Here is a 17,848-nt window from a genome sequence, read left to right on the forward strand (position 1 = left end):
AACAGCTGTGACGTGCAACTTGAGGGCAGAAAGGTCTACTTATAAAATAATTTAAAAAAAAATCGGAGTTATAAAAAAAGGCCTACTTACAAAAGCAATCACCAAAGTATTCCCCGACATGAGTGGAAGGCACAGATTTCGAATTTATCCGGATGAGCTGCAATTTAGTGCTGTTTCTTGAACGGATTCATTGTCTAGTGTTAACAATTACCTAAACCCAGTATGGTCTGTCATCACTTTTTCTTTTTTAAATTGAAAAAAAAAAATCATTTGAACCAAGTCAGGCATACTTTGGGGAAAAGCTGTCAGAATAGAAATGCGGGCAAGCTTGGTTTTCTCCCTGGCCCTGGGTGGTGGGGGAGGATGGAGGGAAGAGGGGAGGGGAGTGGGGGGAGGGCGGGGGGAGGGAAGTGGGGGAAGGGAGGAGGGGAGGGAAGTGGGGGAAGGACGGGGGGGGGGGAGTGAAGAGGGAGGGGAGAGGGAGGGAAGGGGGGAGGGACGTGGGGGGAGGGAGGAGGGGAGAGGAGAGGCCATTCTTGGAGGTCAGGGTCAGTTTGTGCACGTGAGATCCGGGGGCAGGTGAGGTGCGGGCGGGAGCATGGTGCCCTCACCCCCGCCTCCCCAGCGGGGTCTCCCGGCTCGCGGGCACACGCGTGGGGCGCGGGTGGGTGGGGGGCGGAACCCCAGGCCCCCGGCCGGCCCGCGCCCTCGGCCTCCCGGGCTCCTAGGCCGGGATGGCCGCGCCCACGGGGGGTGGGGGGGGCGATTTCAGGCCGCGCGGGCTGGGGCGGGCTCGGCCGGCGGGATCCCCCACGGGTGACCCGGGCGCCTCGCGCACGCTCCGCGCCGGGGCCCCCGCGGCTCCCCGGCCTCTATTTTTATCCGTAAGCCAAGGTCACCCTTTAATGCGGGGCGTCCTCCGGGCCGGGCCGTCGCGTGGCGGGGGCCGCCCGTGACTCCCCCCCACCCTGCGCGGGGCGGGCGCGCACCTGCCCGCGGGCGGCGTGGGGGGCGTGGCCGGGGTGCGGGCCGCGCGCGCCGGCGGGGGGCCTCGCGGGGGGCGCGGGCGCGGCGGAGCCGGGGGCGCGGCGGCGCTCGTGCGTCACGCCGGCGGAGGGCACGGTGGGCTGCGCCGACCCCGCGAGCGGCACGCCGGGCGGGCGGGCGTCCGCGGCTGGGGGCGGGCGTGGGGGGGCCGGGGCGTCGCCTGCCAGCCAGCGAGCGAGCGAGCGAGGGAGCGAGCCCGCGGCCGCCGGCTCCATTCATTCGCGCGGCTCCGCCTCCGGGCTCGGGCTCGGCGGCTCCGGGACGCGGCGGAGGTGAGTGCGCGGCCGGCGCGCGCCGGGGGGCGCCGGGCGAGGCCGGGGGCCGGGGGGTTCCGCGCCGGCCTCGCGTCGGGCCGGGCCCCGGCGCCCTCCTCACGGGGCGGGCGGCGCGCCGGGCCCGGCGTAGGCCGGCGAGGCCGCGGGGTCCCGGCCCGCGCGCGCGGGTCCGGCCGGGCCGGGGGCGCCTCAGGTGCGCCGGCGACTCCATCTTGTGCGCGGGGCCGCCGCCCCCTCCGCGCTCCCCGCGTTCGCGAAGCCCCCCTCCCCCCGCCCTCCCACCTTGCCCACCTTCCCCCTCCTTCCCCGGGCGCCGAGGCTCGGGGAAGCGGGCGGGTGCGGACTCCGGGCCCGGCGAGCCCGGGGCCTCCCGCCAGCACCCGGCCACCTCCCGGCCCCGCCACCCGGGGCCGGACCTTCGCAGTCGGGTTCCGGTCCCGGTCCCCCGGCCGTCCATTGTGCAGACGACGAGGCCCGGGCCGCATTCGCGGGGACCCCCCCCCTCCTCTCCAGACTGTGGGGATGGGGGGGGGGCTTCCCGGCAGGAGAAGGTTCTGAGGAAAACCACCTGATGCAGGGCCCCTCCTCCTCCTCCTCCTCCGGGGGAGCCTTCCGCGACACCCCAATGAGGCACCTGGGGAAGGGGGGGGGGTGTGCGTGTGCGCGCGTGTGCAAAATATTGTGATTCTCCCGGGAACTGTCAGCACGACGCGATTTCGGATTCCAGAGAATTTGGTGGTTCTGTCTGTCTGTCCGTCTGTCTGTCCGCTTCAATGGGCTTTCCTTACACACAGGTGCACCGCCCCGGCCCCGAGTGAGTGGGTTCCACCCCGGGCGGGCGGGAGGGATCCCTGCCCCGCACACAGGGATTAGGGACTCACATCTGGAATGGTGGCTGTTGCGTAATGCACGCATAGCACTGGAAGGAAGTCTCCAAAATGGGTCGGGGTTGGTTGTCGTGCAGGTATTTTCAGTTTTAATTTTTTTTTTTTTTGGTAGGATGTGCCAGGTTACCCTTACAAACCCAGTCTTTGGAGCATTTACAAAAGGGGAGGCTTTGGGTGACTGGTGTTGAATAGGCTGGACTCAAGCATTTTACTTATTCCCCCCCCCCCCTCCTTGCTTGCTTAAGGGGAGAGACGGAATGGCGTGGTGAGAGAAACCTAGAAAAACATCCATTTGTGCTAAGACTTCCAGTACAAGCAAAGGAAAACAGGACAGTGTTTCACAGAAAGCGGATAGTCGTCATAGTGGCTTCTTCTTTAAATTTAGGATGAGGATCGGTTTGAGGAGTTTAGAAATAGCTCACGTGAGTAGCAACATTGACCTAAATGAACCATCATAAACGGAAAGAGTTTGGCTGTAGATTTTAGGTTCCAAAATATGTCAAGTCTAACTTTATAAATTAAAGTAAAATAAGTACACATGGTTTTACTGTAAAGGTGGGGTATTTATCAAAGGACCGATGGAGAGAACTAAAGGTTTAACACTTAGAATTTTTTGAAAGTAGACATTTCTGTCATCCTTTTAAGTACATGCATCATTTTTCTATTTAAGCAGTTAATTCTCTACAAACGAATGATTCCATATCATATACCTTCTCTAGAAGAAACATGCTTCCTAGTACAGCAGACAAAGGATTAATAGCTGACGACGATTTTCTATTAGTTGTCTCTGAAGTCTATTGTGTTTTTATTTACAGAAACTAAATGCATTACATTGTCCCTTCCTGCTTTTATTTGCTGAACATAATCCTCTTTAGAAAATAATTACCTATGCCTGTATCTTCTGATGTTTTTCCCATAGTAGTTTTAAGGTTTCAAGTCTTATATTAAGATCTTTGGTCCATTTGGAGTTCATTTTCTACCTGATCAGATAGGGGTCTAGTTTTAGTCTTTTGCTTGTTGATAACCAGTTTTGTCAGCACCCTTTGTTAAAAAGGCCCTCTTTTCTTCCCTGTATGCTTTTAGCTCCCTTTTCAAAAAATGAGCTGGTTGTAGCTGTATAGCTGTATTTCCAAGTCTTCTATTCTATGGTCTTCATATCTGCTTCTGGATAGAAACATGCTGTTTTTGTTACTGTGGCTCTGTAGTATAATTTGATGCTAGTATTGTGTTCCTTTAGTGGTGTGCTTTTTGCTCAGGATTTATTTTGCTATTTGGAGTCTTTTACGCTTTCATATGAGTTTTAGATTTTTTTTTAAATTTCTGCAAAGAATGAATTGGGATTTTTAAAAATGGATATTGCATTGAATCTATTGCCATTTTCACAATTCTAATTTGGCCAATCTATGAACATTGGGAAGCCTTTTCATCTTTTGTGTCTTCATTTTTTTTTTTTCAAATTTTTCGAGTATTCTTTTGTTTTTTCCAGTCCTGGGGCTTGAACTCAGGGCTTGGGCACTATGCCTGAGCTTCTGTTGCTCAAGGCTAGCACTCTACCATGTGAGCCACAGTGCCAATTCTGGCTTTTTCTGTTTATGTGGTACTGAGGAATTGAATCCAGGGCTTCATGCATGCTAGGCAAGCACTCTAGCACTAAGCCATATTCCCAGCCCTTGTAGTATTCTTTGTAGAGATCCTTCTCCTGCTTAGTTAAGTTTATACCTGGGAATTATACTTTTTTGTTTTAGGCTTTCGTGAATAGAATTGTTTTTCCTGATTTATTTCTCATTCTGTTTACTGTTAGTACATAAAAAAGGTGAGATCTATATCTATAATTGTATATCTGTATTTATAGTTATATATCTATCTGTCTGTGTCTATGTCTATTGATGTATGTATGTATGTATGTATGTGTCTATCTAGTTTGGTTGGTTGTGGGGCTTGAACTCAGGGCCTGGGTGCTGTCCCTGAGCTTTTTCACTGAAGGCTAGCGCTTTATCACTTTGAGCCACAGCACCACTTCTGGTTTTCTGGTGGTAAACTGGAGATAAGAGTCTCATATTTTCCTGCCTAGGCCAGCTTTGAACCCTGATCCTCAGATCTCAGCCTCCTGAGTAGGTAGGATTACAAGCATGAGCCACCAACACCCTGTATGTTACTTTTGTGTCCTGATAGATTGCTCAAAGTATTTTTTATATCTAGGAGTTTATTGGTAGAATCTTTAGCGTCTTTTAAGTATTAAAGAAAAAAATGAAATTGTGTCATTTGCCATAAAAGTAAGTGGAACTGAAGATCATCACGTTGAGTGACATAAGCCAAGCTCAAAAAGCCATGTATCACAGGTAGAATCTAGTAGGCTAGACAGTTAAAGAAAAATCGTACATATATGTTTTTTGGTCCATCTTGGGGCTTGAACTCAGGGCTTGGGCACTGTCCCTGAACCTCTTTGTGCTCAAGGCTAGCGCTCTACCACTTTAGCTGCAGCATCACTTCCAGTTTTTGAGCAGTTAATTGGAGATGAGTCTCATGGGGACTTTTCTGCCTGGGCTGGCTTCAAGCCATGATCCTCACATTTCAGCCTGCAGAGTAGCAAGGATTACAGCGTTGAGACACTGGCACCCAGCTTTGATAAGTATATTTTAAATGTATAGTTGGATGTAGTGGCTCATGCGTATAATCTTGGCTATTTAGAAGGCAGAGATCAAGAGGATTGTCATTTGTGGTTAGCCTAGGCAAAAATGAGACCCTCTCTCTTGTTCAATAAAAGAGGATATAGTGCTGTGTGCTGTCATTCCAGCTATGTGGGAAACAAATAGAATCACAGTCCAGGGCAGCCTGGGCAAATGTGAGATCTTGTTCCAGAAATAATGAAAATAAGAAGACTCCAGTGGTAGAGTGCCTGCCTAGAAAGTACAGGCCCTGAGTTCAACCCCAAGTACCTTCCCCTCCCTCCAAAATAATACACTTGAGACTCTTATCTCTAATTAACTATTAAAAAAGCAAACAGGAGTGGAGTTGTGGTTCAAGTGGTAGAGCAATATCCTTGAGCAAAAAAGCTCAAGGCTAGTACCTAGGCCCTGAGTTCAAGCCCTGGAACCAGTACACACACACACACACACACACACAGCCCATGTGTGTAAAAATGTAGCAGTTGTAAGTATGTACATAGGCTCTGGCTCCCAAGTAGAGTTGGAGAGGCCTAGAAAGGAACAAAATGGTGGGGCCATAGTTCAGAGACAGCTGCTTTTCTGTTGATGTGATGGTCTGCAGGGAGTATCAACCCTTGGTTACAATCTTAGTTATTGTGTTAGACAGCTTTAGATCACTGTGACAAAATGCCTGAGATAATCAGCTTAAAAAGAGAAAAGGTTCACTCTGGCTCACAGTTTCAGAAGTTTTCAGACTCTGCTGCCTTTAGTCCAGTGGTGAGACACCATCATGATAGGAGAGCAAAGCTGTTCACTTACTGGTTGTTAGGAAGTGGAGAGAGAAAGGGACTACTGTTCCAGTATCTGCATTCAAAGGTATCCCTCTAGTTGACAGATAGAGAAACCAAACTCTCTAGGCACTGGAGCTGGAGGAAAGTACCCTTAAGCATTGTTAAATGTTGATAAGCACTGTTAAATGCTATTGAGAATGTTGAGCATTAAAGTCTTTATTGCAAGAACCCTATAATGTTTTATTTTGTTTTGTACTAGTACTCAGGCTTTGAACTCTTGCTTAGCGTTTTGTTCACATCTGGCACTCTGCTACTTGAGCCATGCCTCCAGAGCAGCGTTTTTGCCGATTCATTGATGATTGAGTTCCAAAGGCTTTTCTTCCTGGGCTCACTTCAAACCATAACCCTCAGATCTCAGCTTCTTGCGTAGCTAGGATGAAAGGCATGCGCCGCTGGGGCTTAGCCCAAAAACACTTTCCCCCGTTTGTGAATGAGCCAGCCACTTAGGGCTTTGAATAGCAGATGTTTTCTGTTTTCTCTTGCCCTTGTGTAGTGTGGATGTTTCAGACTTCTTACCAACCCCATGGGAACATTCCAGTTGCAAGTGCCACTATAACTTTCTAACTGTACTTTCTTCCTGATCCAGGAGGCTTGCCCAAGTCAGCAGTGCTTCATACAGCCTGCACCTGCCTTAGAAAGCAGCACCCTAAGCCTGATGAGTCTTGGTAAACTATAGATGACCCTGCAGCTTTTCTAACTCAAGATGGGATGGGAGGGTCCCTCTTTAGTAGCTCAGCAGGAAGCCAGCAAATTGTAGGGTTGGAATGTGTACTGTGATGGGTACACTGTTCTTCTGTTTGTAAGCCACACCTTTCTCCTGGCCCTAGAACTAGGCTCTTCAGTTAACTTGCCTGATTCAGGAGATACCCTGTTCTCTGGTGTTTTAACATTAGATCCAGTAAGTCCAATTTGGCTGGATTTTTTTTTTCTTGTGATTTTTATCTTAAGCAGAACAGGCTGAACTGGTAACTCAAGGGGTGACATTAGTTGCAAGAAGGCAGCTGAAGACAGTGGAAAGTCAGAAAATGAAGGAGCAGGGCTGGGAATACGGCCTAGTGGCTAGAGTGCTTGCGTCATATATATGAAGCCCTGGGTTTGATTCCTCAGCACCACATATAGAGGAAAAGCCAGAGTGGTGCTGTGGCTCAAGTGGCAGAGTGCTAGCCTTGAGCAAAGAGAAGCCAGGGACAGTGCTCAGACCCTGAGTTCAAGCCCAGGACTGGCCAAAAAAAAAAAAAAAAAAAAAAAAAAAAAGAAAATGAAGGAGCAGACATGAGGAAGGGCAGTGGAAGTATGAACTGTGGAAGGTAGTGTGCAAGAGAATGGAAGCCCCAGTTGCTGGAAGAATTCCTGGGAGCTGCCTAGCCTTGGAAGCTGAAGGATCCCGAGGCTTGAGAGCTGCTCTACTATCTGCTATAAAGAAAGGCCTAACGGTCCCAGTACCTAAGGCTCAAGAGCCGTAACCTTGGCTGCTGCTGACTGCTGAGCACTGCTCTTGTTGCCAGCTGTTGCTTAGAGGATTTCTCCAGCGGCTGAATGCTGGCTACTGGCATTTCTATCACTTTCCCAGTAGCACCGCAGGCTGGTGACCCTGGTAGTTTAGTAAAAATGTGTGGGAATGGGGTTTAGTGGTGGTAGTGTGGCAAAAGTAAGCATGGTATTTCATTTTATTGCTTTTGTGAGGTGTAAATATATTTTCTTTAGATTTAAAACATTAATCTTCATGTTTCCAAATGAGACACACCTCTGACGCTTTATATAAAAGATACCTACAACACTGAGCATGTTGTTCTATCTTTAAAAAAAAAAAGCCAAAAACTGTAGCCTTCAGGTTTATGTCAAATCCCGGACAACATTAATAAAGCCCTAAGAAGTCATATGTATTAAAGAAAGAAGCCCGGTATAGCCCAGGAGCCTGTAATACTAGGTACTTAGGAGGCTGAGGTCTGAGGGTTACAGTTTGAAGCCAGCCTGGGCAGGAAAATCCATGAGACTCTTACTCTCAACTACCAAAAAAGCCAGAAGCAGAGGTTTGGCTCAAGTGGTGGAGCCCAGCCTTGAACAAAAAGAGCTAAAGGACAGCACCCAGGCCCTTGAGTTCAAGCCCCAATACTGGCACCAAGAAAAAGAAAAGGTAGGTATAAAATAAAGAATTTTAGGTCATTTATTTAATGTTGAAACAGAATTTCATGGTATAGTAATTTAAGTAGTTCATTTTCTGAGCTTTTGTAAATTGCTTCTGAGATTACAAGCAGTACTCAGTAATTTGGGTTATGAGATAGTGGAGCTACCTGTCTTTATTGTGTACAGTATGCACTGGGGTCAGGTTGGTTCTTCAGTTTCAAGTTTGCTATTTCTTTTTCCTTTTAAAATCATCTGTTAATTTATTGTTAGACTTTGCAAATGTATTAGAGGAATGTGAGTAGCTTTCTATTGTGCTTGTGATGTGGAAATAGTAAGTTAAGGATTTAGTATCCACTCCTGGATGTGAACATTTAGTATTCTATGTTCTTACTGTCTGGAACAGTTTAAGCATCTTTTTTTTTGTCAGTCCTGAGGCTTGGACTCAGTCCCTAGCTTCTTTTTTTTTTTTTTGCCAGTCCTGTGCCTTGGACTCAGGGCCTGAGCACTGTCCCTGGCTTCTTTTTGCTTAAGGCTAGCACTCTGGCACTTGAGCCACAGCGCCACTTCTGGCCATTTTCTATATATGTGGTGCTGGGGAATCGAACCCAGGGCTTAATGTATACAAGGCAAGTGCTCTTGCCACTAGGCCATATTCCCAGCCCCAGTCCCTAGCTTCTTTTTGGTCAAGGCTAGCACTCTGCCGCTTGAACCACAGCGCTATATATATGTGGTGCTGGGGAATTGAACCCAGGGCTTCATGTATACGAGGTGAGCACTCTTGCCACTAGACCATATTCCCAGCCCCAGTTTAAACATCTTAATTGACACAGAATTTCATTTCAGCCATGCGTATCTTGCCTTGCTTCTCCAAGGTCAACCTCCCACATTCACATTCTGCCTTGGAGGTAGAGTGCTGGCCTGCAATCTAAGTTTTGCCTGTTAGATGCATCTAAGACTGCTCTCTCTACAAAGTGAGCTACTACAAGAAGCTTGCTTCAAGTGGAATCTTAACCCCTACCCTTTTTTCACAGTATTAACAAATACTGCTAATAGTACAGTGTATGCCCTTTCAGGTTTTTCCTTGTAAATCCATGCTGGTGTTATTGACAAATTAATTCATTTAAAATATATGCAAATAGATTTCTTCAAAATAGAATTTAGCATTTCTGAAGTTTATTTTTCTTGTTTTATGAATTATGTGTTCATTCTTTCTGCTTATTTATTTGCATTTTAGCTTTGAAAACTGTTAAATTGGTCTGTATTATGGGATTAGCTATTGTGGATCATGTGTCATATTATAATTGACTTCTAAAATTTTCATTTTTAGATGCAAACTGTGTGTGTGTGTGTGTAACTTTGTTGTCCAAATTCATAGTCTGAAGTATCCTCCTTGGTGATGTTAGCCTACAGACAATGTCACTTCACCTGGCACAGATGCAAACGTTTTAATATGTGTTCAGCAATTAGTTTGTTCTTTAATAAAAAAACCCCTTTACTTCTGCATGTTCCTATGTTCAAGTAATTTGTTTATAATTACACAACTAGTAATACTGTCAAGTTTGCCTTAAGAGCGCTTGTGTTTTATACCAATTACCTTTGCACCTGCAAGATCTTGTCGCAGTAATAGCTTTTGCCTTTGAAAGGCTATAACATACCAAACGCTTGCTAAGTACCTTCACGTCTCAATGATTGTTATCTGGCACTGTATTAAGAGAGAATTAAACTTAAAATTTGAAAGAATACTTGTTAAGACTTAACCTGAGGGCTGGGGATATGGCCTAGTGGGCAAGAGTGCTTGCCTCGTATACATGAGGCCCTGGGTTCGGTTCCCCAACACCATATATACAGAAAACGGCCAGAAGTGGCGCTGTGGCTCAAGTGGCAGAGTGCTAGCCTTGAGCAAGAAGAAGCCAGGGACAGTGCTCAGGCCCTGAGTCCAAGCCCCAGGACTGGCCAAAAAAAAAAAAAAAAAAGACTTAACCTGATAACCATTAGTCTTAGGACTAATGGTATAGCTTGCTTACTTGTGTATGTCCTTGAACAGATTACTAATTGCTTTGTACTGCTTTGTTTCTTAAGTTTCCTCATCTGCCAAGTGAAAATGATTTAAGTACTTCATGGGTTTGCATTAAAAAAAGAAGTATCAGGGAATTTATGTGAATTGTTTACAATAGATCTTGCCACAATGTGCAGTATTGGATTAGTGATATTACTTCAAAAGATGTTTTGCTTCCTGCTTTAAATAAGAAGGCACCAGTATGAGGTTTGTTAACTTGTTGTCCATTGCCTCCAAACTTACAGGCAGTCCTCACTCATATATAACTAAACATTTTCCTTTCACAAAGGACAAGAAGAGATTGGTAAACACTATTCACCCACCTGAGATTTGGGGAGTTTAGCAGTTTGTTTTCCAATCATTTCATTTTGTCATTATGAAAATCTTAGCTCTCGGAGCAGAGGTGAATGGGATGCATCTAGGCATCTAGACTTGGACTAGAAGAGTTGCAGATAAGCAATCGGTTAAGCTGATGTAGTGTAGGGCCTGTATATTAGGATAGGAAGAGAAAGAAATGCTCCTGGGGGTGGGGGGAGAGAAGAGGGGGAAACATAAGATTAGGAATGGCTTTCTGTGTAAAATATTGAAGACTTTGCTGATTATGTTTCCTGGATTCCTACCTCATCTGTTCTCCATGATAGAAGTAGTCTTGAGAGATAGGATCATAACTTGGATTGGGTGAGTTAATTTTCTCTGAGGGTGTATTCTTTGAGATATCTTTTAGCACTATGAATGCATATATGTTTGTTTTAGATCCTTGTATCCTCCAAAGCCCCCAGACAATAAAACCTAAGAAAATCATGGAATATGAATACATTCCCCTCTTTCACAAATATACTTGATAAACAGTAGATAACAGGGATAATAGAGGAAATCTTACAGAAGTAGGAATTTGTTTCCAATTCTTTTTCGTATTTTCTTAAATCATTTTCTTTTCCAAACAGTTCTATAAAACTCAGGGGAAAAGGTGCTGATGAGGGCATTTGAGCTCTTACGTAAGAAGTATGGTTATGTTTTTACACAGGTTTGCTGGGAGTCATGAGCATACCATTTGCTTAATTTATAAATTAGTTAAGACACTTTTTACACTTCGCTGTCCATTCTGTGTCAATTTTTTCATGAGCTAGTTGGCTTAAAGCTACATTAAGCTTTTTCAATCATGTAGAATCTAGTTAGGCTTTTTGGTTTATCTCATGGGTAAAGCATGAAGTACTTGACAAAATTTGATCTGACAGCTTTAAAGTTATGTAACATAGAACAGAAGCTTAACAACAACAAAAAGGAGGAGAATTGGTGGACTTACCCATAGCTGCCTATGTATCTTTCTCCAGAACCTGGTGCTCTTCCGTTGGCTTCTCTAAACTAGGGCAAAACCGCCATAAGGCACTGACTTACATAGCCTTAAAATCACTGAGATTTGAAAAACAGCTTTAGGATTGTGGGGGTGAAAAGGTCTTTAGGATTATCCTGTCCAGTTACATCACATTACCAATGAGAATACAGAAGCCTAAAGAGGGTAAGTAGCTTGCCTATGGTCATAAAGATAAAATGAGTAGACCTAGGAACCAAACTCATAGAATTCAATTCCAGTGCTATTTTTGGTATAATAGATTATTCCATAGTAAGTTTATTGTCACAGTATTTTATAAAAAGGAATGTTACATAACCATGACAAAATATTTTGTTTTTATACTGAATTAAAATAATTAAACACCAAAATTGAGAGACACAGGGTAAAAAAAAAATAACTACAAAAGCAATACTTGCAAAACTGGTGTAAGTGAACTGAACACCTCATGGGGGGAAGGGAAAGGGGGAGGAGGGAGAAGGTATGAGGGACGAGGTAACCAACAGTACAAGTAATGTATCCAATACCTAACGTATAAAACTGTAACCTCTCTGTACATCAGTTTGATAATAAAAATTTGAAAATAAAATAAACATTTTATTTTGTATGTAACTATACATTATACTTCATTGCCAGGGTTCATTTTTTTTTCTTATTCCCATTAGTGGCATGATATTAGTTAAGGCTTTTAAACTGTAAATTTCTTTCTTCATTGATAATCTGGAGCTAATAGGAGTATCTCATTAGATGTTACATAAAGCCTGATACATGGACACTCTCAGTACATATTACTTCCTGCTGCTACTGATCTATAATCATTCCTAATTCTTTAATTGCTCTTCACATTTAATGAAATTTTAACATCGCAAATGTCAAGTTTTGCAAACATTTTAGAAGGTGCATGTGTGTGCATACACCTTTGGAATTGATGTTTTGTTTTTTATTGAAAACTGATGGATTTGGTTGTTTTTAACTTGCGTTCACAGCTTTTATTTTTCACAGTGCTTGTCTGTGTGAGAATTTGAGTGTATCTAAATTTTCAGACTTGGAAAATAGGATTGCTTTATACGTCAATAAAATTTTACATAGAAATAAAATCATCGTTGACTAACAGTATAGATGAGCACCACAATTATTTTCCTACTTGCAGTATTTGATGTAAGGAGGTTTAAGAATGAAGAATGAGTTCTGTTTTGTACTTTAGTTATGTTTCACTTGTTTTTGATCTGTAGGAAAATCTGTAGTGAACAGAATATGTTTTGTTCCATTGTCTCTCTCTCTCCTTCCTTCCTTCCTTCCTTCCTTCCTTCCTTCCTTCCTTCCTTCCTTCCTTCCTTCCTTCCTTCCTTCCTTCCTTCCTTCCTTCCTTCCTTCCTTCCTTCCTTCCTTCCTTCCTTCCTTCCTTCCTTCCTTCCTTCCTTCCTTCCTTCCTTCCTTCCTTCCTTCCTTCCTTCCTTCCTTCCTTCCTTCCTTCCTTCCTTCCTTCCTTCCTTCCTTCCTTCCTTCCTTCCTTCCTTCCTTCCTTCCTTCCTTCCTTCCTTCCTTCCTTCCTTCCTTCCTTCCTTCCTTCCTTCCTTCCTTCCTTCCTTCCTCCCCTTCCTTCCTTCCCATCTTGTTTTTGGAGGTTGTAGGGATTGAGGCCATGGCGTCCCGCAGTATTGTCTACATTGTGCTGATGTAACACTGGTGATGAGGTGGACATTTAAATTAAAATAGACATTTTAATATCAATTAGGAGAATGCATAAATCTAACATAAATTCGACAAGCCGGTTGTGGATCTTAGTAGTTCATGATGGATAAAATGTTTCTACAAAAAGCAGGTTCACATTTTGATACATATCATCACATGGGCAACCTTGAAACCATCATGTGTAGTGAAATAAGCAAACACAATAGGACTGTTTGTGTTTGAATCTATTTGTAAGAGTTTTAGAATATCTAAATTCATAAAGACAGAAAAACAGATTGTTCAGAAGCGGAATGGAAAGTTACTGTTTAATTGGTACAGATTTTCTGTTTGATGTAAGAAAGTTTTGGAGATGGATACTTTTTGGCTTTTGTACAACATTGTAAGTTTACTGCCATTGAACTGTACATAAAAGTGATTAAAATGATACCTTTGGTACATATATTTTTTCTGTGATTTAAGGAGACAGCAATGGTGTGTGTGCGCGTGAGATCGATCATCTATCTTCTATGACTACCTTATCCTATCTATCCATCCATCCATCCATCCATCAATCAGTTTTTGAGCCCAGACCTGGGGCTTAGGCTCAGGGCCTAAGCACTATCCTTGAGCTTTTTGCCCAGGGCTAGCTCTCTGCTAGTTAAGGTACAATTCCACTTGTGGCTTTTTGGGTTGCTTTTTTGTTTGGAGATAAGAATCTCTGGACTTTGGACCCAGGCTGGCTTCAAACCATGACCCTTAGAGCTCAGTCTCCTGCATAGCTAGGATTACAAGCATGAGCCACCAGAGCCTGACTGTGTGCCGGTTATTTTTTAAAAGAGTAAAGGCATTTGGAATAAAGGCAAATGTTGAGATGAATACAGAAATTATTGAAGTTTGAATAACACTGGGATAGAGGAATGATGAGTAGATTGGAGGAATTGTCTGGCCTGTGCATCCAGCCCTGTAGCTACAGACCTGCTTATCATGTATGTGGGTCTTATACTGCACGGTAGTCACATTGTGTATGTGAGTCTTAGTACAGCACAGTAGTGGGTGGCAACTTGCTACCCTGAAATTTTAACTAGTCTTTAGATTTTTTTTGTTTTGTTCAGATGACCTACTTTTCTTATTTTCAGCTGTAAAATTTAAATGCATATTTGGAATTTTTAAATGTGACATTATTTAAAGTATTTAAAAACCTTATCATAGTAACATGAAAAAGAAAAGATCACCCATAAACTTGCAGTTTGATTGGACCTTTTTTCGTTTGGTCAATAGTGTGTCCTTCCTCTCAACTTTTTTTTTTCGGCCAGTCCTGGGCCTTGGACTCAGGGCCTGAGCACTGTCCCTGGCTTCCTTTTGCTCAAGGCTAGCACTCTGCCACTTGAGCCACAGCGCCACTTCTGGCCATTTTCTGTATATGTGGTGCTGGGGAATCGAACCCAGGGCCTCATGTATACGAGGCAAGCTCTCTTGCCACTAGGCCATATCCCCAGCCCTTTTTTTCTTTTTTAATTTATATTTTTGGTGCTGCAGAGTGAATTAAGGACCAGGGCATTCTCCCTTACCTTTTTTTATTCAAGACTGGAGCTACCACTTGAGCCACAGCTCCAAATTTCAATTTCTTGCTAGCCTTCCTGGGCTAGCCTTATACCATGATTCTCAGATTTCAGACTCTTGAATAGCTAGGTTTACAGAAGTGAGCCACTGGTACCCAGTACTGCTGTTGTTATTTTTATGTGGTGTTTTTTTGTAGATCAGGTTTTTGGCAATAGTTTTCAAATATTGATTTTAAACTCTACTCTTTAGATTATGATGACTCTGAGCAAATAAACTTATACATACCTTATTTTGTTAGATAATAGTTAAATGAATTTTGTGAATTGTCTTAAGGGGAATATTGTGGTATTAACCCTATTGCATTTCATCTGATCAGTGATATTGAGGTGCCAGACTTTGAAGTCAGGCCCCACCACGTGAACCCCATTTTAGAATCGAACCCTGAGCCAATCAGATTTGTACCTGTTCTAATCTTGCTTGCACAGCTGATTGTTGTAACCTTGTTCTTTGCCTTTATAAGCCCTGTGTAATCACAGCTCGGGGCTTCCTCCTAACCTCTGCTGTGTCGGTGGGTAGGACGAGGCCCGAGTTGGCAGCTCGTTAAATAAAGCCTTGCCTTGCTTTTGCATTTCGGAGTGTTTGAATCTCGGTGGTCTTCTTGGGGGTGGTCTTGCGACTTGGCACAACATTTGGGGTTTCGTCCGGGATAGCCCCAGAAACCCCGAGACCCCAGACTCCGAAGGTAAGAAAATAGGGCCGTTCATTCTGTGAGTCTGTGTCTGTGTGATTTGTAGTTTTGTTTTCTGTTTAGGCCAGCCACTTGAATCTGAACCTGTAGGTAGTGAAGGACGAGCCGGAGTGGACATGCTCATATGGGCAGTCCTGGGGGACACCTCAAGCCCTCCACAGGGGGCTCAGGCTTCCCACTACCACCCTGAACCTGAAGGACTGGACCGAGAGGCCCTTCTAATGGGTGTCTGTCTAGTCCACTCTATATTTGGGGTTGTCTGGTCCGCTCCTACACAGGAATGGGAGAGAGAGAGCCTCAAGACTGTGTGGTCTGCCCCCTCACAGGGGCAGGAGAGACACAGTGAGATTGTGTGGTCTGCCTCCTCACAGGGGCAGGAGAGACACAGTCAAACCTGTAAGCCGCGGCTCCCTAAGTCTGTAAGTGTTGTCTGGTCCTTGTGCCTGTGATTATTTTTGTGTGTTTCTTTCTTGCACTGTGCCTGACTGACAAACGGATGATTGGGAACGTTCCTTCCACTCCCCTGGACTTGATCCTAGCTCACTGGAGGGAGGTTAAGGAGATAGCTCAGAACCAAGGTGTGGCGCTTAAGAAGGAAAAGTGGATCACCCTGTGCAAGTCAGAATGGCCCATCTTTGAGGGAATTGAGGGAGCTTTGACATAGGTAAGATCAGGACTTTGCAACACCTAATCTACACCCCTCGTTCGGGCCATCCAGACAAGAGAGAAACCAAGAAGGAAGAAATTGTACTCACCTGTCCTCCAGGGAGGAAACATGGAGGAGGAAATGTTTCCCGCTCCATATTCCCCACCCCAGTTAACTCTACAAAAGGACTCTGAGGAAAATGTTTCAGCTGTGCCCTCCGCTCCAGAGGGTCCTGCCCAGTCAACTTGCCGACGCATCAGCCCCAAGTCCTGACCTGCAGCCGCCGACAAGGGTGGACGTAGGGCCAGCCCAAGCCACCCACAGGTGGCAGGGAGTGACCTCACCATGCTGCGCTGTCATCTCTGTGTTTGTAAGTCTAACAGTGTCTTTTGTGTCAAACCTGCATAGCTCATTGGAAAGATGTACAGGCGATGGTTCACAATCAGAGTGTGAGTGTCCACAGAAAGAACTCTGGGGGGACCCCCACCCAGCCTTCTTAAGCAGAAAATTATTTGGTATGCTAAAACTATTTTACTAAGGCTATGAAGCTCTGGAAAATGAGGCTGGAGAATGCTAAAATCATATATTAAAGGTTTTGTCTTAAAATGTGCGTGTTGCAGGAGTAAGATTGACAAAATGTCTTGCCACTGGAAAATGTATGGCCGATGCTTATTCTGCGTGCTTTAAGATCTTTTGAAATTGTATGTGTGTGTGCATGTGTGAGTGTGAACATGTTCAAGACTGCAGTATGATGCAAAACTAAGTTTAAATTCAAAGGTCTTCATGCCATGCAGTAACTGGGACTGAAAAAAAAAAAAAGGCTCTTTTGCAACAAGCAGCCCGTAAGCAAAGGGCAGCACCTGGTTTCAGATTGCCTGTGAGCTTCAGTTTTTCCGATGCAGATAAAAGCTAAAGTGTTGTGTTAGTGTTAGAAAGGCTTTGGAAATCAAGAATACATTTCTAGATAAGGAATTTGGAAGTAAAATTGTCCTAAATAATTATTGCAAAGTGAGAAAAGGAGAATTATGGCTACCAAAATGTTTAATTGCCATTCCAGCTTCTTTGTAGGTTTTTTTGTAACAGTTTCCAGCAGGCCCACAGAGAAACACAGGTGATTCCTACAAGTTTGTCGAGATCTAATACTGACCCTTAATAAGTTCCAGGTAAGAGAGCATGCTTAAAAACTACTTCTGTGTGGACCACCTTGTTGCTTATAATTGGAGTAAAGTGGCCCCTTATAAGACTCATTGATCTGAATCTGCGGTTCAAAGCCAGCCCGGGCAAAGAAAGGTCCCTGTGAGAGACTTGTCTCTAATCAGCCAGCAGAGTGCTGGGAACGGAGTGGTGTGGAGCTCAAAAGTGGTACGGTGCTAGTCTTGAGCTGGAGAGCTGAGGGACAGCACTCAGGCCCTGAGTCCAAGTCGAAAGTCACTCCTCCTGGGACAAAAGTGATGGAGCATCCAGAGGCAGTAAGCCACTGCTTGGATGGCAGAGATAGTGTCAGATCCTAGAGTCACTACTGTTGGCCTTTCAAAAGTTAAAGCCGGGAAGTCCTAGAAGAATAGTTCATAAGCATGTCTTTCCAATGCCCATGTCTGTCTACTGGGCAGGAATTTGCCAGTCATCTGTGATAGTGGTTAGTAAGGGTAAGTTTGTCAAATGAGAGGATAGATTAAAATCTCACCCCCCGCATTTACTCAAAGCCCTGACTGGCAGTAAGAATTTTAAGCTCATACATCTGTTTAGGAAAGAAAGCTTGTAGACCTGAGATTGTGTTGTGTCCTTATTGAGATCTGTTAAAGGCCTGTCAGCTTGCCAATGCCCCCAATCAACAGATTAACCACGGTGGAAGAGACCCTAGACGGCATCGCCACTTGGGTTCATTGCTTCCATGCCAGGCCAGCTGACCCCTTTGCCCTGGACGACAACTACCGTGATGGAACATGGGAGGTCTCCAAGCACCCAACTCAGCTGCTTTGCCTTCGCCTCA

The 17,848-nt window shown here is 44.9% G+C and overlaps 1 protein-coding gene across 2 annotated transcripts in view; it reads left to right on the top strand.

Annotated features, from left to right (window-relative positions):
• Positions 1-1,251: 1,251 nt before the first annotated feature.
• Fam169a (family with sequence similarity 169 member A) overlaps positions 1,252-17,848 on the top strand; it is a 50,863-nt gene continuing 34,266 nt past the window's right edge. For both annotated transcript variants that reach the window (XM_048368048.1, XM_048368049.1), the window contains exon 1: positions 1,252-1,319. The gene's annotated coding sequence lies outside the window, so the exon portion shown is untranslated. The remainder of the gene's footprint in view (positions 1,320-17,848) is intronic.

Source organism: Perognathus longimembris, chromosome 19 (assembly GCF_023159225.1).
Source record: "Perognathus longimembris pacificus isolate PPM17 chromosome 19, ASM2315922v1, whole genome shotgun sequence".
NCBI classification, from domain to species: Eukaryota; Metazoa; Chordata; class Mammalia; order Rodentia; family Heteromyidae; genus Perognathus; species Perognathus longimembris.